Below are 25764 nucleotides of genomic sequence, written 5' to 3'. Positions count from 1 at the left end.
GTTTGTCTGTTATTTGTGTATAGGAATACTTGCGATTTTTGCACATTGATTTTATATGCTGAGACTTTGCAGAAGTTGCTTATCAGCTTAAGGACATTTTCGGCTGAGACAATGGGGTTTTCTAAATACGTAATCATGTCATTTGCAAACTGAGACAATTTGACTTCCTCTCTTCCTATTTGAATACCCTTCATTGCGTTATTTTGCCTGATTGCCCTGGCCAGAACTTCCTATACTATGTTGAATAGGAGTAGTGAGAGAGGGCATCCTTGTCTTGTGCCAGTTTTCAAAGGGAATGTTTCCAGCTTTTGCCTATTCAGTATGATATTGGCTGTGGGTTTGTCATAAATAGCTCTTATTATTTTGAGATACGGTCCATCAATACCTAGTTTATTGACTGTTTTTAGCGTGAAGGGGTGTTGCATTTTATCAAAGGCCTTTTCTGCATCTAATTGAGATAATCCTGTGGCTTTTGTCATTGGTTCTGGTTATGTGATGGATTATGTTTACTGATTAGCATATGTTGATCCAGCCTTGCATCCCAGGGATGAAGCTGACTTGATCGTGGTGGATAAGCTTTTTGATGTGCTGCTGGATTTGGTTTACAGTATTTTACTGAGGATTTTCTCCTCGATGTTCATCAAGGATATTGAGCTGAAATTTCTTTCTTTCTTTCTTTCTTTTTTTTTTTTTTTGAGACGGAATCTCTCTCAGTCATCCAGGCTGGAGTGCAATGGCATGGTCTTGACTCACTGCAACCTCTGCCTCCCAGGTTCAAGCGATTCTCCTCCCTCAGCCTCCCAAGTAGCTGGGACTACAGGCACATGCTACCATGCCTGGCTAATTTTTTGTATTTTTAGTAGATATGGGGCTTCACCATGTTAGGATGGTCTTGATCTCCTGACCTCGTGATCCACCCACCTAGGCCTCCCAAAGTACTGGGATTACGGACGTGCACCACCATGCCTGGCTGAAATTTTCTTTTTTTGTTGTCTCTCTGCCAGGTTTTGGTATCAAGATGATGCTGGCCACCTAAAATGAGTTAGAGAGGAGTCCCTCTTCTTCCATTGTTTGGAATAGTTTCAGAAGGGGTGACACCAGCTCCTCTTTGTACCTCTGGTAGAATTCAGCTGTGAATCTGTCTGGTCCTGGGCTTTTCTTGCTTGGTAGGCTATTAATTACTGCCTCAATTTCAGAACTTGTTATTGGTCTATTCAGGGATTCGACTCCTTCTTGGTTTTGTCTTGGGAGCATGTATGTGTCCAGAAATTTATCCATTTCATCTAGATTTTCTAGTTTATTTTGATAGAGGTGTTTATAGTATTCTCTGATGCTAGTTTATATTTCTGGGGATCAATGTTGATATCCATTTTATCCCTTTTTAAATTTTTTTAATTGTATCTATTTGATTCTTCTCTCTTTTCTTCTTTATTAGTCTGGCTTGTGGTCTATTTATTTTGTTCGTCTTTTCAAAAAACCAGGTCCTGGATTCATTAATTTTTTGAAGAGTTTTTCTTGTCTCCATCTCCTTCAATTCTGCTCTGATCTTAGTTATTTCTTGTTTTCTGCTAGCTTTTGAATTTGTTTGCTCTAACTTCTCTAGTTCTTTTAATTGTGATGTTAGTGTGTCAATTTTAGATCTTTCCTGCTTTCTTCTGTGGGCGTTTAGTGCTATAAATTTCCCTCTAAGCACCGCTTTAGCTCTGTCCCAGATATTCTGGTATGTTGTGTCTTTGTTCCTATTGGTTTCAAAGAACTTATTTATTTCTGAGTTAATTTCTTTATTTACCCAGTAGTCATTCAGTAGCAGGTTGTTCTGTTTCCATGTAGTTGTGCAGTATTGAGTGAGTTTCTTAATCCTAAGTTCTAATTTGATTGCACTGTGGTCTGAGAGACTGTTTGTTGTGATTTCCATTCTTTTGCATTTGGTGAGGAGTTTTTTACTTCCAATTATGTGGTCAGTTTTGGAATAAGTGTGATTTGGTGCTGAGAACAATGTATATTCTGTTGATTTGGGGTGGAGAGTTCTGTAAATGTCTATTAGGTTCGTTTGTTCTAGAGCTGAGTTCAAGTCCTGTATATCCTTGTTAATGTTCTGTCTCATTGATCTGTCTAATATTAACAATGGGGAGTTACATTTTCCCACTATTATTTTTTGGGAGTCTACGTCTATTTGTAGGTCTCTGAGAACTTTCTTTATGAATCTGGGTGCTCCTGTATGGGGTGCATATATATTTAGGATAGTTAGCTCTTCTTGTTGCATCGATTCCTTTACCATTGTGTAATCCTGTTCTTTGTCTTTTTTTACCTTTGTTGGTTTAAAGTCTGTTTTATCAGAGACTAGGATTGCCACCCTGCTTTTTTTTGCTTTCCATTTTCTTGGTAAATTGTCCTCCATCCCTTTATTTTGAGCCTATGTGTGTCTTTGCTCATGAGATGGGTCTCCTGAATACAGCACACTGAAGGGTCTTGACTCTTTATCCAATTTGCCAGTCTGTGTCTTTTAATTGGGGCATTTAGCTTATTTACATTTAAGGTTAATATTGTTATGTGTGAATTTCATCATGTCATTATCATGCTAGCTGGTTATTTTGCCTATTAGTTGATGCAGTTTTTTCATAGTGTCAATCATCTTTACAATTTGGTATGTTTTTGCAGCGGCTGGTACTGCTTTTTTGTTTCCATATTTAGTGCTTCCTTCTGGAGCTCTTGTAAGGCAGTCCTGTTGGTGACAAAGTCTCTCAGCACTCGCCTGTCTGTGAAGTATTTTATTTCTCCTTCGCTTATGAAGCTTAGTTTGGCTGGATATGAAATTCTGGGTTGAAAATTCCTTTCTTTAAGAATGTTGAATATTGGCCCCCACTCTCTTCTGGCTTGTAGGGTTTCTGCAGGGAGATCCACTGTTAGTCTGATGGGCTTCCCTTTGTGGGTAACCCGACCCTTCTCTCTGGCTGCCCTTAACATTTTTTTCCCTTCATTTGAGACTTGGTGAGTCTGACAATTATGTGTCTTAGGGTTGCTCTTCTCGAGGAGTATGTTTGTGGTGTTGTCTGTATTTTCTGAATTTGAATGTTGGCCTGCCTCACTAGGTTGGGGAAGTTCTCCTGGATAATATCCTGAAGAGTGTTTTCCAACTTGGTTCCATTCTCTCTGTCACTTCCATTGGTACACCAATGAAATGTAGGTTTGGTCTTTTCACATAGTCCCATATTTCTTGGAGGCTTTATTTGTTCCTTTTTTTTTTTCCTAATCTTGTCTTTGCACTTTATTTCATAAAGTTGATCTTGAATCTCTGATATCCTTTCTTCTGCTTGATCGATTTGGCTATTGATACTTGTGTATGCTTCATGAAATTCTCATGCTGTGTTTTTCATCTTATCAGGTCTTTTATGTTCTTCTCTAAACTGGTTATTCTAGTTAGCAATTTCTCTAACCTTTTTGCAAGGCTGTTAGCTACCTTGCATTGGGTTAGAGCATGCTCCTTTAGCTCAGAGGAGTTTGTTATTACCCACCTTCTGAAGCCTACTTCTGTCAATTCATCAAACTCATCGTCCATCCGGTTTTCTTCCCTTGCTGATGAGGAGTTGTGATCCTTCGGAGAAGAGGCATTCTGGTTTTTGGAATTTTCAGCCTTTTTGCGCTGGTTTATCCTCATCTTTGTGGATTTATCTACCTTTGGTCTTTGATGTTCGTGACCTTCAGATGAGGTTTCTGTATGGGCATCCTTTTTATTGATGTTGTTGCTATTCCTTTCTGTTTGTTAATTTTCCTTCTAATAGTCAGGCCCCCCAGCTGCAGATCTGGTGGAGTTTGCTGGAGGTCCACTCCAGACACTTTTTGCCTGGGTATCATCAGCAGAGGCTGCAGAACAGCAAAGACTGCTGCCTGTTCTTTCCTCTGGAAGCTTCATTCCAGAGGGGCACCTGCCAGATGCCAGCCGGAGCTTTCCTGTATGAGGTGTCTGTCAACCCCTGCTGGGAGGTATCTCCCACTCAGGAGGTACAGGGGTCAGGGACCAACTTGAGGAGGCAGTCTGTCCCTTTGCAGAGCTCGAGTGCTATGCTGGGAGATCTACTGCTCTCTTCAGAGCTGGCCGGCAGGAATGTTTAAGTCTGCTGAAGCTGTGCCCACAGCTGCCCCTTCCCCGAGGTGCTCTGTCCCAGGGAGATGGGAGTGTTATCTATAAGCCCCTGACTGGGGCTGCTGCCTTTCTTTCAGAGATGTCCTGCCCAGAAAGGAGGAATCTAGAGATGTGGTCTGGCTATAGTGGCTTTGCAGAGCTGTGGTGGGCTCCACCCAGTCCAAACTTCCTGGCAGCTTTGTTTACACTGTGAGGGGAAAACTGCCTACTCAAGCCTCAGTAATGGCAGACGCCCCTCCCTCCACCAAGCTTGAGTGTCCCAGGTTGACTTCAGAATGCAGTGCTAGCAGCGAGAATTTCAAGCCAGTAGATCTTAGCTTGCTGGGCTCCGTGGGGGTGGGATCCACTGAGCTAGAACACTTGGCTCCCTGGCTTTGGCCCCCTTTCCAGGGGAGTGAACAGTTCTGTCTTGCTGGTGTTCCAGGCGCCACTGGGGTATGAAAAATATTCCTGCAGCTAGCTCAGTGTCTACCCAAATGGCCACCTGGTTTTGTGCTTGAAATCCAGGGCCCTGGTGGCCTAGGGGGCTGGCACTTTTAATAATGGTTTTACTTTCCATTCTACCCTTTTCTTTTCATAAGTAAATAAAGGAAAAGTTTTTGATGAAGAGAATGAGAGAAAAGAATGCATGAGTTTGGCAGTATGGCCATATTTTCACTGATTGCTGTTTCAGTGTATTGCTCCAACCTGTTCCAATAACAAAATTATTAATAATTCGTTGGAACCTTTCTTTTCATGACTAATTAGTCAAGCAGCACTGAAGAAGATTCTAAAGGAAAGATGTTCATAGACCAAGAAAAGAAGTGTGTAAATATGATTATGATTATCTTATTTTGGAAAGTGACAACACATACTACTTCTTTCCACCAATCAGAGGCCAACAATAGCAACACTGATGATTTGTCTAGGCTGTGGTCATCTATTTACACTTTCGCATTCAATAAAATTGTGCAGTTACTATGGCAACTGGAAGTCTATAGGGTTTGTTTCAGAACCTGTTCTTGGCAGTTTATGTGTGTAAATCTTCTGCATACTGATATGAGGTTCTAGTGCTGTGTTTTATTAATTTGTATTTTTCTTGCATCTCAGATGTTGTGCTATTTTATAAACCATGAAGTAAAAAAGAAATTGGCTGAAGAAACAATTTCTCTTGAGAGGCTGACCTAGGCGCTTTAGAAACGTTTGGCTTACTATTGTGTAAACAAAGCACAAAACTTCTTATTTCAGAAATCTTACATAAACATTAATACTAATTTACAAAACAGGGCGCAAGCATTGGATCTTTTGCAATTCACGTTCCTAAGCAGCTTAATAATTATTTCTTTCACATGGAAGTTAGAAAAACAAATCCTAGCTTCCAAAGAAGAATATGTAGCCATGAAACGTGTTTTTCTTCTTAACATTTACACAAAAAGCATTACACTGATAGTTCTGTGAAATGATAAACTCTTCTGGTAAAAGTAAACTGCGTCATTGTCGCCCTAGAATAAAAAGACGGTAGAGAAACAGCTTTACTAACACTTAGGATCAATACAGCATTGATGAATTAAACTTTCTTAATAGACTGCTGTATATTTTACAATCTCTTATAATAATGTTCAATACTTTATCAAACAAATACTTGAACCATGTTGAGGAAGTATGTGGTTGGTGTGGGTCAGTGTGGTCTCTTTATAAATACAAGTCTTTAGCATGAGACAGACCTGGGTTTGAAAACTGGTTCTGCTTCTTGCTAAGTATATCAACTTGGCCTTTCAGAGCATCTATTACCTTATCTGAAAAATGCAAATAGGAATATATATTTATTTATTGGGTAGATTTTCTGCATAGACAAATTGTTTAAGTTGTAAAATATACGTAACATAAAATTTTTTGAGGAACCCCACACTGATTTTCATAGCGATTGTATCATTTTACATTCCTCTCAGTCATACTTGAGAGTTCCAATTTGTCCGTATGTTTACCAGTAACACTTGTTATTGTTTCTTAAAAAAATATATACTAGCCATTGTAAAGGATGTGAAGTGATGTCTTGTAGGTTTGACTTGCATTCCTGATGATTAGTGATACTGAGCATCTTTTCACATGCTATTGGCCATTTGTACATCTTCTTTGGAGAATGCCTATTCATGTCTGTCATGGGATAAATTGCGTCCCCTCAAAAATCACATATTAAAGCCCCAATAGCTCAAAGTGTAACCATATTTGGAGATAATGTCTTGAAAGACGTAATTCCATTAAAATGAGATCATTAGGGTGGCCCCTGATCCAATATGACTGCTGTCTTATAAGAAGAGGGAATTTGAACCCAGGTGTGCACACACAGTAAAGACAAGGTGAAGACAAAGGGAGAATATGGCCATCTATAAGCCAAGGAGAGTGGCCTCAGAAGAAATCTACCTTGCCAATACCTTGCTGTCAGACTTGTAGCCTCCAGAACAGTGAGAAATTTTTGTTGCTTAAGCCACCCAGTCTGTGGTATTTTGTTAATGGCATCTCTATCAAATTAATACAATGTCTTCATTTATTTTTAAATGAAGTTGTTGTTGTTGTTGTTGAGTTGTAGAAGATCTTTATATATTCTATATATTAATCCCTTTATCAGTATATGATTTGCAAATATTTTCTCATTTCATGTGTATACATCAAATTTTTGCAAAATATATAAAATATCTGGCTTATAGATAATACACAAAAAATGATAGCTGTTGTCAATGAGTGCACATTTATTACATTTTTAAAGTCTTCCTTAGTTTTATTTATGTGTTTGACTTTTTATTGTAAAAATGATACTTCAAAGAAAAAAGGAACATTTTAGTATAATGGAGTCTGTTGATATCAATAGAAAATGTGTAATTGTCTACTTGCAGATAACTTAGTACAAATGAAGTTGGTCAAACACAGTATCTGCAAACATTAGTTTCAAAGAAAATGCCAAGCCAAAAAGAAGAAACATTTTAGATATCAGACCAGATATATAGACAAAGCTGACTGGGTAGCATACAGCCTATGTGAGTCAATATAGTGCAGAAAAAGTTTTAATATGGCTCAAATCCTCTGAATTGATGATGTAAACATTTCAATAGATAAAGTCTAAAGTAAACAACATTAATATGTTGATTAGAGGGGGAAAATGCCAAATTATATATATAACATCAAAAAATATACCATTATTTCCTACAGAGAATTGCAAGTACAAAAGCTTGTAAATTAGACTAAAATTCAGTAGTTTGTATGAGCATTTTTTTGGCAGGGGGATGTGATTAACTGGTCAAAGAAATTGAAGGTAAATACTATTTTGCAAACAAAACCAAAATTAGGGCAAAATAAAAAAGCTCAAAGAAGACAAGTAAGCAAAAAACTTCCATGTTCATATTTTAAACTGCAAGTTTTACCCTAGGTGAGTAAAGTGGACATATTTATTTGGGATTATGTAGTAAGATTTCATTTTAAAAAGTGTTTTCTTATATGCATTTACTTGTAAATAGCAGCAATTATTTAAATTTTTTTCTTGTCATATAAGTGGATCTGTTTTAGTTTTGTCATTTGAAATTAGAAATTTAATAGAAAATTTTTCAGAAAAAATAAGTAAGGAATAGATAAAAGAGTAAAATAAAATCCCAGAATTTTCACTTGGCAACAATTCACCTATGATTCACTAAAAATCTGTATGAGTAACCTATTTATTTGAAACAAATCATCCTAAAGCTAGTATCTTGAAACAATAGCAATCAGGTGTTTTCCCACAAATTTCCAACTGAGTATGTCTTTGTGAAGAAGATGGCCTCTGCTCTAAGAAGCATCAGCTGAAATTGCTTGATTGGGAAGCTAAAGGGTTTTCTTTCAAAATGGCTCACTCACATGGCTTGGAAGTTGGTGCAGACTGCTGGTTGCTAACTCAGTCAAGGTTGGGGACTAGGAACCCTGTGTCTTCTCTATGTGTGCCTCTCTGCAGACTCATGAGTTCCCTTACCACATAGTGGCTAGATTTTAAGAGTGAGCATGGCATTTTTTAGCCTTTACTAATCAAAAATCATACAGCTTCATTTCATCCATATGATGTTGACTGAGATAATCACAAAAGACTACCTGGGTTGAAATAGAGGATTATAAACTCCTCCTTTTCATGGAGGAGTTTATAATCCTCCTTTTCATACTCTTCATACCTCAAGAAGAGTATGTGGAACAGGTGATGTTGTAACCATCTTCAGAAAATACAATTTGCTATGCTCCACACAGTTTAGATTCCTTCCATATGCCAAATGCATTCATCGATTCCCCAAGAACTCTAAATTTCTTATTCCATTGTGGCAATAACTTCAGTCTCAGAGTCCAAGATCTTGATATTTAAACCAGAGATAGCACAATTCGTTGGGAATTGATATGGTTTGGATTTGTGTTCCTGCCCAAATCTCATGTTGAATTGTAATCCCCATTGTTAGAGGAAAGGCCTGATAGGAGGTGGTTGGATCATGGGGCAGATTTCCCCCTTGCTTTTCTCATGGTAGTGAGTTCTCACGAGGTCTGATTATTTAAAGCTGTGTATCACCTCCCCCTTTGCTCTCTTCCTCTTGCTCCAGTCATGTAACATATGCTTGCTTCCCCTTCTGCCATGATTGAAAATTTCCTGAAGCCTCCTCAGCCATGCTTCCTGTACATCCTATGGAACTGTGAGGCAACTAATCCCCTTCTCCTTATAAATTACCCAGTTTCAGGTATTTCTTTATAGCAGTGTGAGAATGGAGTAATACAGGAACATTCTCTTGAGTATATTTCTTCTTGATCTGAAGATCTTTGAACTAAACATACAGTATATTCTCTCTTTTAAAACATATGATAACTGCTATGGACACTTGTTCAAAAGCAGGAAAATGGAAGGCTCACAACAGGTCCATAGCAGCTCTGTTTAAGCTGGATCCATATTACTATCTATGTGTATTAGTTTGTTCTCATGCTGCTGTAAGGACATACCCAAGACTGGGTAATTTATAAAGAAGGAGGTTTAATTAACTCATAGTTCTGCAGGGCTGTGGAGGCCTCAGGAAACTTACAATCATGGCAGAAGGGGAAGCAAACACGTCCCCCGTCACAAGGTGGCAGGAGAGAGAAGAATGAGAGCCAAGCAAAGGGGGAAGTCCCTTATAAAACTATCAGATTTCGTAAGACTTATTTCCTACCATGAGAACAATGTGAGGGAAACGTCCCCAATGATTCAATAACCTCCCGCTGGGTCCCTCCCTCCACGTGTGGGGATTATGGGAACTACAATTCAAGGTGAGATATGGGTGGGGACACAGCCAAACCATATCACTCTAATTAGGGCTGACTCATTCTTTGGAGGTTGTTCTCTGTGACTCTGTGTTCTGCCCTCTAGGTACTTTGTTCCACCATTTGTATTATCCTTTTTTTTCTTTTAGAAAAATGAGTTTCAACTTAATAGTCTTCTAAGCCTGCTTCCTGCCTATAATCTTTAACATCCAAAAACCGATTTTCATTTTGAACTTTCTCTGTATCATGTTGTCCAAATTGGTGGTGCTTCTGCCAGATCAATTCTTTCAAAAAACGTTGGGGGTTTTCTATAACTCTTTCTAAGGTTCACTCTATTAGACAAAAACTACTCCCACCCATCTTTTTGAGATAAGCCTTTCTCTCCCTTGGGCTTTCTGTGAGGAGGCTGTGGGATAATGCTGTGAAGATTCTTAGAATACCTATTATTTAATGAATATGAGCCAGTAACCATGTCCTTAAGATGCATAAAGGGGCTTTTGTTTATCGGAATGCTGCTATGTGACAGTATCTTAAAGTATATTACAGTCCCTCCTGATATTCAATCTTTGGTTTGAGGCCCTTTCCTAATTTGAGAATAATTCACTGTTGGGAGAAATTGTGGATAAGAAACAGTTTCATTTTCTAATCCAGCATGTCCTGACTCCTTTATATTTTCATATTTAACAGTTTATTCTTTAATTTATCTCCTTCCTCTGGAATTTTATCATAGGCAGCAGAAAGAATCCAGGTAGTAATTTCAATATTCTGCAATAGCTAGATTATTCAGTTCAACAGATGTTGAATATTTCCTCTTTTCCACATTACTGTGGACATTGTGAAGTTTTCTGTAAAGGGTTCATTTCCTCTTACTTCACTTGATATTTTTTTCACTTCCCTTTAGGCCCTTACAAATAACATCCCTAAAGTTGAAGCCTTTCAAGCTTTCACTAGCAGTCTTCTTAAGGCCCCTCCAGCTTCTGCTCACTAACTGTTTCCAAAACCATTGGCACATATTTGAACTTTTATTATGGCAGCATCTCATCTCTGGTATCAAAATATTAATACTTCTCTTTTGCTAAGTAGCAAACCAGCATAAAACTTGGTGGCTTTAAAATATTACAGTAATTAATTTTGTTCATTAATTCAAACATTGGACAAGTCTCTGTATAGAAAGATCTTTTCTGTTACATATAGTATCAGCTGGGATTACTCATTTGGGGTTGGAGAATTCACGGTGGCTCATTAATAAAGCTGGCAAGTTGATGCTGGCTTAATTCAACAAATAACATCACAGTAGCCCAACAATTTTTTCATATACGTATGTCATAATACTGGTAATAATAGAAAACAATAATAGAGAGCTTACCTTTTGATAGAGGCCACACAAAACTGATCTCATTGAATCTTTTTTTAATATTAAAAAATGTTTATTAGAGTGCATGCATCAGCCATTCTTTTATGGCTTGTAGTTTTCCTGTCTTGACAATCTTCTTCACTGTAGATCAAACTAATCTTTTAACATTTTCATTTATTTTACTTTTTAAAAATTTTTTTATTATACTTTAAGTTTTAAGGTACATGTGCACAATGTGCAGGTTTGTTACACATGTATACATGTGCCATGTTGGTGTGCTGCAACCATTAAGTCGTCATTTAACATTAGGTATATCTCCTAATGCTATCCCTCCCCCTTCCCCACACCCCACAACAGGCCCCAGTGTGTGATGTTCCCCTTCCTGCGTCCATGTGTTCTCATTGTTCAATTCCCACCTATGAGTGAGAACATGCAGTGTTCGGTTTTTTGTCCTTCTGATAGTTTGCTGAGAATGATGGTTTCCATCTTCTTCCATGTCCCTACAAAGGACACGAACTCATCCTTTTTTATGGCTGCATAGTATTCCATGGTGTATATGTGCCACATTTTCTTGATCCAGTCTATCATTGTTGGACATTTGGGTTGGTTCCAAGTCTTTGCTATTGTGAATAGTGTGGCAATAAACATACGTGTGCATGTATCTTTATAGCAGCATGATTTATAATCCTTTGGGTATATATCCAGTAATGGGATTGCTGGGTCAAATGGTATTTGTAGTTCTAGATCCCTGAGGAATCACCACACTGACTTCCACAATGGTTGAACTAGTTTACAGTCCCACCAACAGTGTAAAAATGTTCCTATTTCTCCACATCCTCTCCAGCACCTGTTGTTTCCTGACTTTTTAATGATCGCCATTCTAACTGGTGTGAGATGATATCTCATTGTGGCTTTGATTTGCATTTCTCTGATGGCCAGTGATGATGAGCATTTTTTCATGTGTCTTTTGGCTGCATAAATGTCTTCTTTTGAGAAGTGTCTGTTCATATCCTTTGCCCACTTTTTGATGGGGCTGTTTGTTTTTTTCTTGTAAATTTGTTTGAGTTCATTGTAGATTCTGGATATTAGCCCTTTGTCAGATGAGTAGATTGCAAAAATTTCTCCCATTCTGTAGGTTGCGTGTTCACTCTGATGGTAATTTCTTTTGCTGTGCAGAAGCTCTTTAGTTTAATTAGCTCCCATTTGTCAATTATGGCTTTTGTTGCCATTGCTTTTGGTGTTTTAGACATGAAGTCCTTGCCCATGCCTATGTCCTGAATGGTATTGCCTAGGTTTTCTTCTAGGGTTTTTATGGTTTTAAGTTTAACATTTAAGTCTGTAATCCATCTTGAATTAATTTTAGTATAAGGTGTAAGGAAGGGATCCAGTTTCAGCTTTCTACATATGGCTAGCCAGTTTTCCCAGCACCGTTTATTAAATAGGGAATACTTTCCCCATTGCTTGTTTTTGTCAGGTTTGTCAAAGATCAGATAGTTGTATATATGCAGCATTATTTCTGAGGGCTGTGTTCTGTTCCATTGGTTTATATCTCTGCTTTGGTACCAGTACCATGCTGTTTTGGTTACTGTAGCCTTGTAGTGTAGTTTGAAGTCAGGTAGCGTGATGCCTCCAGCTTTGTTCTTTGGCTTGGGATCGACTTGGCAATGTGGGCACTTTTTTGGTTCCATAAGAACTTTAAAGTAGTTTTTTCCAATTCTGTGAAGAAAGTCATTGGTAGCTTGATGGGGATGGCATTGAATCTATAAATTACCTTGGGCAGTATGGACATTTTCACGATGTTGATTCTTTCTACCCATGAGCATGGAATATTCTTCCATTTGTTTGTATCCTCTTTCATTTTATTGAGCAGTGGTTTGTAGTTCTCCTTGAAGAGGTCCTTCACGTCCCTTGTAAGTTGGATTCCTAGGTATTTGATTCTCTTTGAAGCAATTGTGAATGGCACCTCACTCATGTTTTGGCTCTCTGTGTGTCTGTTATTGGTATATAAGAATGCTTGTGATTTTTGCACATTGATTTTGTATCCTGAGACTTTGCTGAAGTTGGTTATCAGCTTAAGGAGATTTTGGGCTGAGACCATGGGGTTTTCTAGATATACAATCATGTCATCTGCAAACAGGAAACAATTTGACTTCCTCTTCCTGTTTGAATACCCTTTATTTCTTTCTCCTGCCTGATTTCCCTGGCCAGAACTTCCAACACTATGTTGAATAGGAATGGTGAGAGAGGGCATCCCTGTCTTGTGCCAGTTTTCAAAGGGAATGCTTCCAGTTTTTGCCCATTCAGTATGATATTGGCTGTGGGTTTGTCATAGATAGCTCTTATTATATTGAGATACGTCCCATTAATACCTAATTTATTGAGTGTTTTTAGCATGAATGGTTGTTGAATTTTGTCAAAGGCCTTTTCTGCATCTATTGAGATAATCATGTGGTTTTTGTCTTTGGTTCTATTTATATGCTGGATTACATTTATTGATTTGCGTTTGTTGAACCAGCCTTGCATCCCAGGGATGAAGCCCACTTGATCATGGTGGATAAGCTTTTTGATGTGCTGCTGAATTCGGTTTGCCAGTATTTTAGTGAGGATTTTTGCATCGATGTTCATCAGGGATATTGGTCTAAAATTCTCTTTTTTGTTGTGTCTCTGCCAGGCTTTGGTATCAGGATGATGCTGGCCTCATAAAATAAGTAACGGAGGATTCCCTCTTTTTCTATTGATTGGAATAGTTTCAGAAGGAATGGTACCAGCTCTTCATTGTACCTCTGGTAGAATTCGGCTGTGTATCCATCTCATCCTGGACTTTTTTTGGTTGGTAAGCTATTAATTATTGCCTCAATTTCAGATCCTGTTATTGGTCTATTCAGAGATTCAGCTTCTTCCTGGTTTAGTCTTAGGAGGGTGTATGTGTCGAGGAATTTATCCATTTCTTCTAGATTTTCTGGTTTATTTGCATAGAGGTGTTTATAGTATTCTCTGATGGTAGTTTGTATTTCTGTGATATCGGTGGTGATATCCCCTTTATCATTTTTTATTGCACCTATTTGATTCTTCTCTCTTTTCTTCTTTATTAGTCTTGCTAGCAGTCTATCAATTTTGTTGATCTTTACAAAAAACCATCTCCTGGATTCATTGATTTTTTGGAGGGTTTTTTGTGTCTCTATTTCCTTCGGTTCTGTTCTGATCTTAGTTATTGCTTGTCTTCTGCTAGCTTTTGAATGTGTTTGCTCTTGATTCTCTAGTTCTTTTAATTGTTACGTTAGGGTGTGAATTTTAGATCTTTCCTGCTTTCCCTTGTGGGCATTTAGTGCTATAAATTTCCCTCTACACACTGCTTTGAATGTGTCCCAGAAATTCTGGTATGTTGTGTCTTTTTTCTCATTGGTTTCAAAGAACATCTTTATTTCTGCCTTCATTTCGTTTTGTACCCAGTAGTCACTCAGGAGCAGGTTGTTCAGTTTCCATGTAGTTGAGTGGTTTTGAGTGAGTTTCTTAGTCCTGAGTTCTAGTTTGATTGCACTGTGGTCTGAGAGACAGTCTGTTATAATTTCTGTTGTTTTACATTTGCTGAGGAGAGCTTTACTTCCACGTATGTGGTCAATTTTGGAATAGGTGTGGTGTGGTGCTGAAAAGAATGTATATTCTGTTGATTTGGGGTGGAGAGTTCTGTAGATGTCTATTAGGTCTGCTTGGTGCAGAGCTGAGTTCTATTCCTGGATATCCTTGTTAACTTTCTGTCTCGTTGATCTGTCTAATGTTGACAGCAGGGTGTTAAAGTCTCCCATTATTATTGTGTGGGAGTCTAAGTTTCTTCGTAGGTCTCTAAGGACTTGCTTTAAGAATCTGGGTGCTGCTGTATTGGGTGCATATATATTTAGGATAGTTAGCTCTCCTTGTTGAATTGATCCCTTTATCATTATGTAATGACCTTCTTTGTCTCTTCTGATCTTTGTTGGTTTAAAGGCTGTTTTATGAGAGACTAGGATTGCAACCCCTGCCTTTTTTTGTTTTCCATTTGCTTGGTAGATCTTCCTCCATTCTTTTATTTTGAGCCTATGTGTGTCTCTGCATGTGAGATGGGTTTCCTGAATACAGCACACTGATGGGTCTTGACTCTTTATCCAATTTGCTAGTCTGTGTCTTTTATTTGGAGCATTTAGCCCATTTACATTTAAAGTTAATATTGTTATGTGTGAATTTGATCCCGTCATTACGATGTTAGCTGGTTATTTTGCCTGTTAGTTGATGCAGTTTCTTCCTAGCCATGACGGGCTTTACAATTTGGCATGTTTTTGCAGTGGCTGGCTGGTACCAGTTGTTCCTTTCCATGTTTAGTGCTTCCTTCAGGAGCCCTTTTAGGGCAGGCAGGCCTGGTGGTGACAAAATCTCCCCGTATTTGCTTGTCTGTAAAGGATTTTATTTCTCCTTCACTTATGAAGCTTAGTTTGGCTGGATATGAAATTCTAGGTTGAAAATTCTTTTCTTTAAGAATGTTGAATATTGGCCCCCACTCTCTTCTGGCTTGTAGAGTTTCTACGGAGAGATCAGCTGTTAGTTTGATGGGCTTCCCTTTGTGGGTAACCCGACCTTTCTCTCTGGCTGCCCTTAACATTTTTTCCTTCATTTCAACTTTGGTGAATCCGACAATTATGTGTCTTGGAGTTGTTCTTCTCGAGGAGTATCTTTGTGGCATACTCTGTATTTCCTGAATTTGAATGTTGGCCCGCCTTGCTAGATTGGGGAAGTTCTCCTGGATAATATCCTGCAGAGTGTTTTCCAACTTGGTTCCATTCTCCCCGTCACTTTCAGGTACACCAATCAGATGTAGATTTGGTCTTTTCACATAGTCCCATATTTCTTGGAGGCTTTGTTTGTTTCTTTTTATTCTTTTATCTCTAAACTTCTCTTCTCACTTCATTTCATTCATTTCATCTTCCATCACTGATACCCTTTCTTCCAGTTGATCGAATCGGCTACTGAGGCTTGTGCATTTGTCACGTAGTCCTTGTGCCATGGTTTTCAGCTCCATCAGGTCCTTGAAGGACTTCTCTGCATTGGTTATTCTAGTTAGCCATTCGTTTAATTTTTTTCAATGTTTTTAACTTCTTTGCCATGGGATCGAATTTCCTCTGTTAGCTCGGACAAGTTTGATCGTCTGAAGCCTTCTTCTCTCAACTCGTCAAAGTCATTCTCTGTCCAGCTTTGTTCTGTTTCTGGTGAGGAACTGCGTTCCTTTGGAGGAGGAGAGGTGCTCTGATTTTTAGAGTTTCCAGTTTTTCTGCTCTGTTTTTTCCCCATCTTTGTGGTTTTATCTACCTTTGGTCTTTGATGATGGTGACGTACGGATGGGGTTTTGGTATGGATGTCCTTTCTGTTTGTTAGTTTTTCTTCTAACAGTCAGGACTCTCAGCTGCAGGTCTGTTGGAGTTTGCTGGAGGTCCACTCCAGACCCTGTTTACCTGGGTATCAGCAGCGGAGGCTGCAGAACAGCAAATATTAGTGAATAGCAAGCAAGTGCTGCTGCCTGATCGTTCCTCTGGAAGTTTTGTCTCAGAGGAGTACCCGGCCTTGTGAGGTGTCAGTCTGCCCCTACATGGGTGTGCCTCCCAGTTAGGCTACTCAGGAGTCAGGGACCCACTTGAAGAGGGAGTCTGTCCATTTGCAGATCTCCAGCTGCGTGCTGGGTGAACTACTACTCTCTTCAAAGCTGTCAGACAGGGACATTTAAGTCTGCAGAGATTTCTGCTGCCTTTTGTTTCACTATGCCCTACCCCCAGAGGTGGAGTCTACAGAGGCAGTCAGGCCTCTTTGAGCTGCGGTGGGCTCCACCCAGTTTGAGCTTCCTGGCTGCTTTGTTTACCTATCAAGCCTCGGCAATGGCAGGCGCCCCTCCCCCAGCCTCACTGCCGCCTTGCAGTTTGATCTCAGACTGCTGTGCTAGCAATAAGTGAGGCTCCGTGGTCATAGGGCCCTCCAAGCCAGGCACGGGATATAATAATCTCCTGGTGTGCTGTTTGCTAAGACCGTTGGAAAAGCACAGTATTAGGGTGGGAGTGACCCGATTTTCCAGGTGCAGTCTGTCATCCCTTTCTTTGACTAGGAGAGGGAATTCCCTGACCCCTTGTGCTTCCCCGGTGAGGCGATGCCTCACTGTGCTTCGGCTCACACTGGGTGCACAGCATCCACTGTCCTGCACCCTCTGTCCTACACTCCCCAGTGAGATGAACCCGGTACCTCAGTTGGAAATGCAGAAATCACCCGTCTTCTGCGTCGCTCATGCTGGGAGCTTTAGACTGGAGCAGTTCCTATTCAGCCATCTTGGCTCCACTGCTTCTCATTGAATCTTAAGATCTGTAAAGTAGGAGATACTCTTCTCAGTTTATATATAAGAAATTGCATGTGAGAGAGGTAAATAATTTTTCTTTAATTGTGTAACTACTTAGGGTAGAGTTGGGATTTGAAAGGAAACAGTTTGACTCCAGAGAATGTTCTCATAACCACTGTGCTAAACTGCTTTCTATTTGTATGTACCAAAGTCTTGAACCAATGCCAAGTGCAAATTAGACTGTACTTGCTTTATTACAATTTTATTTCTTGCCAAAAAAGATAATTGATTTATATTTCTCTGTTAGACGTGAAATGGTCTCAGCTGACAGTGAATTTTAACTCATCTCTATGTCATAAAAAAATAAAAGGTATGAAATAAACAAGACAATTTGGAATGCTAAGAGGGGAGTGACCAGAGGGAAGGGTGAATTTGGGAGCACAGAAGACAATGTCATTCTCATCTTCCTTTACATTCACTACAGGCTGAAAAGTATATCTTAACTACTGGCTATGTGTCTGTAATCAGTCTCCTGGATGCTGTGATGGATATAAAGAACCGAAGTTTAAAATGTGAGCAGAGATGATGTTTATACCAAAAATAATTAGTTTACAATTTAAGACAGTATAAATCAGATGACTCATGCTGGATTAGAATTTTCACATTGCCAATAACTAGTTATGTGATTCTGCACACATTTCTTAATTTCCCTAATCTTCAGTTTTCTCATGTGTAAAATAGCATGTGGGATATCAATAACAGCTAGCTTTTATGACTGAGGTAAGAATAAAATAAAATTATGCACACAAATCTTTTAACTTGAGGTCTGGTATATGGAAGGTGTGAAAGAAATTTTAAGCATTATTATTATTTTACTATATTCAAATACTTCAATGCATACTCTCTGAGAGGTCAGAAATGAAAACAGTCAATCAATATTGGCTTTAATATGATGAAAAGCTTCATGGAAGAGGTGTCCTTGAAAAAATGTTGATAGCTGGCATTGGAAGGAGATATTTTAGGGTCATAGAATTGCATGTTCTCACTTATTTGTGAGATCTAAAAATCAAAATAATTGAACTCATGGAGATAGAGAGCAGAGGATAACTCATGGAGATAGGTTACCAGAGGCTGGGAATGGTAGTGAGAAGGTAGAGGGGAGGTGGGGATGATTAATGGGTAAAAAAAAAAAGAAATAGAATGAATAAGACTTATATTTGATAGTGCAACAGGGTGACTATAGTTAATAAAATTTAATTGTGAATTTTAAAATAACTAAATGAATATAATTGGATTGTTTGTAATACAAAGGATAAATACTTGAGGGGATGGATACCTAATTTTACATGAAGTAATTATTATGCATTCTATGCCTGTATCAAAACATCTCATGTATCGCATAAATATATACACATACCTATTATGTACCTACAAAAATTAAAATAAAAAATAAAAAACCCCAAAAAGGTAGGAGTTAACATGATGTGGGATGATGGCATTGGATTCTTAGCAGTGCTATTCTGAATGAGTCTTCTAGGCCATTCTTGTCTTTGTGAGAGAAGAGCCTGGGCTGTCTTTCAGCAATGTTGTGGTTTTTTTTTTCTATTTTAATTTATACAAGGGGTAAATTAATCTATTGGTTGGAGTTAGTTGGGCTACTTATTGTTTTAGATTAGTGTGGGTCAGGATTTAATGAGGTATTATGTGTTTTGTTGCATACTGTAAATATTTCTTTCAGCCTGTTTGTACAGTTCTTTAGAACTATTTGATTTACATATGCCTAGGTCATATATGAGAAATGTATTTCATTAAGATATTTCAACATGTGGCAAATTAGTTGTATGAGAAATATGATTGATTTTCTTTCTATCTGTGAGGGAATTCAGTATACTAATTGTTGAGTCCATTGCTGACATGAGTTAGCCTCTTTAGTTTGTTCTTGTCTGTGTGCACTTTCAGGTTGCATATTCAGTGGTAGAAGGTCTGCTGTGCACTAAGTACGTTTACCAGATTGTATAATATATAACAAGTCCATTATCCACACACTTATGGAAATTGGTAGAGCAGCCAGTAAACCATGTCTCTTTGGTCAGTACAAAGACTTAGAATCTAGAAAAAAAAAGTTTAAAGAAAGTTGGGCTTGAGATAGATTTGATAAAGAAATGAATTATTATACATGTACAGGTTGTTATTTATTTATTTATTTATTTATTTATTTATTTATTTATTTATTTTGAGATGGAGTCTTGCTTTGTCGCCCAGGCTGGAGTGCAGTGGCACGATCTCGACTCACTGCAAGCTCCGCCTATCCTGGGGTTCACGCCATTCTCCTGCCTCAGCCTCCCGAGTAGCTGGGACTACCGGCGCCCGCCACCACGCCCAGCTAATTTTTTTGTTTATTTATTTATTTTTTTGTATTTTTAGTAGAGACGGGGTTTCACTGTGTTAGCCAGGATGGTCTTGATCTCCTGACCTCGTGATCTTCCCGCCTCGGCCCCCCAAAGTGCTGAGATTACAGGCGTGAGCCACCACACCCGGCCCAGATTATTTTTTAAAAGTGTATTTGGCATTAGTTTTTGAGCTTTGATTCGTGATAAATTTAATACAGGTTTTTAGTGATATTGTTAAAAACATGAGAGTAAAAGGAAATCTACTTCATCCATTATAAATATTAATCTTGAAATATAACAGTGATAATTTTATATCATTATCATAATAGTGATAGTGAAGTGACAATGAAATAAAAAATTATCATGTGATTTTTATCACATTATCATAGTGATGAAGCTCTAGCCTGAAGTTGAAGTATTATATGTATTACAAAATTGTAGGTAGTCATATATGTCATAGATGATGTATATAGATGAATGTAAAGTTTTTGTAACTTTAAAATTTTGTGAGTCTTAGTCTGTGGACATTTATCAACTTATTCAGAATGTAAAGTAAAATCATATTCAGAAATATTGGGTAAATTCTGAGTAGGAACAAAATCTCTCAAATTCAAAGTTTATAAATATAAAAATTTTAAGTATGGTAAATTGATTATTTTATTCTAGGAGGAAGAAAAATTAATTATACTGCTTTGTTTTCATTTTGCTATTGTATTGCCTTTGCTACTTCTGATAAGGTTTTGAAAAAACAGGCTAATCATTTTGGAATAACTTTCAGAAATATTTGCTACTTCTGATATTTTTTTGAAAAAATAGGCTATTTATTTTGATTATTCTATGCTTAGTTTCTAGAAATAAAACACATTTAATTATTTTGATTAAAGTTACATTGGTTTTATCATATCACTGACATATTTTGAAATTTGGCATCGTAAATTCATCTTCTCAAGATAGAAAGTAGTAGAGCATTTATTGTGTCCTTAGAAATTCTTTCTGTGAACATGTGTGTGGTTGTACTCTAGCTAAGGTCAGTCCTGGAGAATGCTACTCAATTCTATATTCTGTTTGTTGTAGTTACTGCAAATGGAGAGAAAAGCCATAGCCTTGGTTTCAATCCGCTTTTCTCTCTAAGACATTAAAATCCCTGAGAACTATCTAGTTTTAAAGAAATAGGTGATTCAGTAGTCAATAGCACTAAAGATAACTGTCCCCAAATCGACTTGTCTGAAACGATATGAAAAAGCAAACTCCATCTGGAGTTCAATCACACTTTCCCATATGGTTAATCACCAGCTGCTTATGAAAGGGAGTGTTGTCAAGGCTGGTAGGCCTGAAATTAGCTGTGCAGCTGCATTTTGGCTTATAGGCAAACGCTGTAACAAGATGAGAATGTATGAAGGCAAAGATAGATATGACTCCTGTATTCCTTTTTATTCCAATGCTGAAAGTGCTGTATTAATTTTAATTTATATTAAAAAGTACCTAAACTTGTAAGAAGCAGTCTGTATTACTTTTTCAGCTCCAAATTAAAGCCAAATATAATCAACATGTGCCTAGATGTGAGTAATATTAACACAAATTCCAGAACTTTATAACTGTCATGTGAAAGTTTCTGAATTTTATTTTTGTGACTCATTTTACTCTACTATTTCTAATTACTCTAAAATATTTACTCTAATGGATTGCATTTGATCAGAATAATGGATTTTGTTTTTGTAATTTTGTTTTGTTTATAATTTACAGGCAATGTCCTAAACATTTTGAAAGCTAACTTTGAGAGTAGGAGAGTGGTAGAATTAGCCTACTGTAAAATGCTTTTGAATGCCTGCGGGGGTTGGGAGGTGGCTGGATGATGAGAGATTACTTAATGGGTACAATGTACATTATTTGAGTGATGGATACCCCAAAGCCCTGACTTTACCAGTATGCAGTCTATACATGTAACAAAATTACACTTGTATCCCACAAATTAATACAAATAAAAATAAATAAACATTATTATTAGTAATGATTTTTTAGTTGATGTCTAGTTACTTGAAGATATTTAAACTTTATAGACCTTTCAAATGACAATTGCTGAAGTTATCAATAATATCTCTCTTTTGAAGTTTTAACATTTCTTTTTGTGTGTCATCAGTAGTCTTAGCCATAAATAGAAATAGGAGGCAAGCCATTATTCCATTTTACCCAAGCAGAAAATTGAATTTAGTATCTGGTGTGTGTTACATACAGACTATTTGGTTAGGGATATTGGACCTCGTTTCTGTCCAGTGAAGCATTATGGGAATTAATGCCTTCACACATTTGCCACTGAATTTCTTATATTACAACACTGTCGCAGATAGTTTTGGGTATCTTTCTCCCCTTGAAACACTGGACCAGATCCTTTGGGGGAAATCTTTATCCAAAGTGGCCATGGGGGCAGTGATCATTTATGTCCATTGGGACCAATAATCAAGGCCTACGTTTGCTGATTGTAATGGGGAGGTTTCCCCCACTTTAATGGTAAGCAATTACCTGTAAAGGAACTGACTTAGAAATGTGATGGCTTTTGAAATAAGGTTTTTCCTATAGAAATATAATTTAGTGCAAAAAGTGCACATATCTTTGAGTGTACAGCTCGATGATTTAGACACCGATGATTTTAACTGTGGCCCAGTACTAATTGATTTGTGCAGTGTGCATATGAGACCGGAGAAGAAAAGTTACAACAAAATTTACCATAATGGAATGACATATTTTTAAAGAGGATAATGTAAGGATACATTTTGGCACAGTTTATGTAAACATAAACATGTTATTAAAATGCCATCACATGCTTGTCACACTCATGCGTATTGTTGTTAGGTTAAAGCGTTTCACCAAAGGATCATTCCTTTCAGTTGTCAATCTTCAATCATAATTTCATGTAGACTTCTCTCATGGAGAAATTAAGGGTTTTTGAATAATCGGTTCTAATATTTCCATGTAAAGTACATGACATGCTATCCACAAACTGATTTTGATGTACTTTAACATTTTCTAGTGTGCCACAGTAATTTCAGTGGTGTAGACACCTTTATTTATTTAATGGAATTGTTTTAATAGGATTTTTAAAAATGCATTTCTAAATAATATTCCTTAAGTGAATGTGATGGTAAGAAACTATCTGTGAGTGACCTGTCTGTCTATGGTATTACAGTGGCCCAGCCCGCTTGATATGAACACATAATAATTATATGGTTGACATTTAATGGTGTTTACTATATGCTGTGCACATGCACTAATTTAATCCTTGAAACTACCTTACATGGTAGATACTATTGGTATCCTCCCCATTTCACAGATGAGGAGACAGAGGTTAAGTGACTTGCCCAGTGTCACTTGGTTGGTAAGCAGTAGAGCTGAGATTTGAATCTGGGCATTCTGGATCTCCAGCCTCTACTTGATATTTATACTGTACAGGGTAATGGATGGATTGAAAATGACTCTGTCAGAGACTATTTTGGTTTGTGAAAATCTCATAAATTTCCTAGAACAAAGGTCATTTCCTACTGAGCAGGTGATACTTCAGACATATGTGTAGACAGAAAAAATGCACCAAAGAAAGGCTTAGCAAGATCAGGCATGAGACACAGACAGATCTTTTACAGCACTGTTGTGTCATCCTTTCCTTTGCCTTTTCCAGATGCTGCTATTACTGACCCTGATGATGAATGATTTTGTCACATATCCTTGTGAAGATTAACTAGGATTTCCCAGTAAACAAATGTGCCCAATGACATAGTTAGCTTTACACATCCAGCAGACCCAGATGCCACAAAGTTAATTTATGAGCATGCCAGGTCTAGTAAGTCTTTTCTTAACTTCTTCTCCCTTCTTTCTCTCTTTGTGACAATCACACAGAGGCCTGAAGTCAAGGTTAACATGCTGGGAAAAGAGGATTGGAGAATGAGAAGAAAGTAACTTACTGTTTCCCCTTCTCCAATGCCTGATAACAGCCCTGGCTGTGGGAAGGAAGACAATTCTATTTTAAATTAAGTTCAGTGTATTGATCAGAATATGGAAAGGATGCCCTAAGTTTTGAATTGAGACTGTGCTTCAGATCTAAAGTCGTTATAGAACTTTGAAAGTCATGAGGCCTAGAGATTTTTAATCTAGGGTCAGGGAAGAAATATCTCTCACAACTGAACAAATGTTAAAGGGACACAGAAGTCAAAAATAAAGATTCACTTTTATTATATCCCGTCCACCAAGCTTGATTAACTTGTGTAGGAAGAAATCACTAGGAAAATAAATAACATCTTCAATTATGTAATTAACTAGCGAAAATATAGAGACATCAGTAGGAAAGGGAGCCCAGTAAGCTTGGAGATGCTGAGCTGCATGCAACCAGTTAAAGCTGGTGGCTTCTTTTTTAAATCCTCCACTTCTTCTGATTAGTATCTTAGATGGGAGTGAGATCATATACATGTAACCATTCAACAAATTGTAAGGTTGATAGATATGTAAATTATGTTTTTTTAGTATTTTTGTACATTGGATTATACCAATGGTTATCTTTACTATATTTTTCCATATATATTTGTTTTCTGATGCAGCTTTTCTTCCCTGGAAGGATTGCATTTTTACACTTATAATTGCTGGCTTGTATTTAAGACACAACTTTTCTAAAAATAGCTTTTTTGGAAAGCTTGTTGAGGTTTTCAGTTGTGGCTATTTGATAGTTTATTCATACCACCAATGGGGAGACAAAAATCATTTTTAATCTTGTTAGAAAACTCATTAAAATAGCATTCATTTATTTTTTTGAACTGGAATTTTATATACCCGATGACAGAAAAGTTGATCCATTTAAAACAAAGATCAGATCACAGGAGGCTGCAAAGTTTTTGAAGCTTTTGAACTGCCATAAACTTTTAAATTCAATATATAATTTTTGATGTAATCTAAGCTCCTTTGTAAAACAAAGTGGAATAAACAAATAGATACATATATTAACTACATATAAAAAGATGGTATTTCTGTACATTTTAAATATACAGAATTATAGTATATATATTTTATGGGTTATATTAAAAGAATACACCGATAGACTAAAAAATTATATGCCAAATGTTTGATAGTGATTGGGTAGGGTTAGGAGGTAGTCTGTCAATTGGGAGAGAAATTGTACTTTAGGAAATTTTCTTAAAAATAATGATTTTGTTCCTATTTTTTCCTGTGTTTTATTAATAAAATCTTGAATAAAAAATAACAAATACTTAACAATTCATTCTACACGGTGGAATCATGAATATTTATTGTACTATTCTTTAAATTGATCTATATTGTTAAACCTCTCAAAAGAGAGTGAAATATGTTAAGACAGTATGAAAGATAGTGTATAAGCTGTGCTTTCCACTCTGGAAGAATTTATAATGCAAAAGTAAACAAGCCTGCCTGAGGTGAGACAGATGGGAGGTAAATAAAGACCAGCAAAGTATTTTACTAGACGGTATGCATTATGACATATGGATCGTGTTCTTATCATGAGACCCCAGCATATTAAACAGTGGTAGAACACAAGAGCATGTATTGTAATAGTAGAGTATTGTGGGTAGCAGCATGTATGTAGTGTAAAGTTTAATAGCATGTTTTGGTCTGATGTGACATCAGAGATACAAAACAAAATACAGGCTTAGTTGATTTTCATGTGGCTTTTCAATTGTCATTGCAATAATATAATCTGTTGTCATCAGGTTTGAGAAGTACATAAGGAACTGCAGTTCCAGATTGTAGAGACCCAGGAGTCTGTGAAAGATGAAAAGGACAGTATAATAAGGTTAGATAAATAAGAGAACTGTAAATATACCTAACTCCCTTGAAACCTTTGCATATTCTTCCTGCCGGAACCAAAGATTTCTACTTGACCAGTCAAGGTAGAAGGAAGTGTGTTCTATTGAAAAGTCTTCTATGACCACAACTTGTACTGGAAACACCTGTGGTGATTTTTAAAAAATGAAGATTCTGACCACATTCCAAACAACCAAATCAGATGTTCTGAAGGTTTGGATAATGTATTTTAATTTCTTATTGAGAATTGTTGGGTTATGGAATAATAATTTGATAGTAGATTCTGGCATGAAACATTAGAATGACAGAGTCTAAAAGTCCTCATTATAAAGCTATATTTCAAGAAGTATGAAACAGAAATCCTATAGAATTAAATAAAATCTGAATGATTCAAGAAAATGAGCAGACAAGCACAGACTGGGAGAAAATTTTGCAAAAGACACATCTGATAAAG

The 25764-nt window shown here is 37.3% G+C and overlaps 1 pseudogene; it reads right to left on the bottom strand.

The window, feature by feature from the left end:
- LOC117974420 (NADH-ubiquinone oxidoreductase chain 1-like) overlaps positions 1-25764 on the bottom strand; it is a 43491-nt pseudogene that overhangs the window by 4555 nt on the left and 13172 nt on the right.

The sequence above is a fragment of the Pan paniscus genome, chromosome 11, assembly GCF_029289425.2.
Source record: "Pan paniscus chromosome 11, NHGRI_mPanPan1-v2.0_pri, whole genome shotgun sequence".
In the NCBI taxonomy this organism is placed as follows: Eukaryota; Metazoa; Chordata; class Mammalia; order Primates; family Hominidae; genus Pan; species Pan paniscus.
Note: the sequence above shows the minus strand (reverse complement) of the source record. Positions and strands in the feature narration are given on the sequence as shown.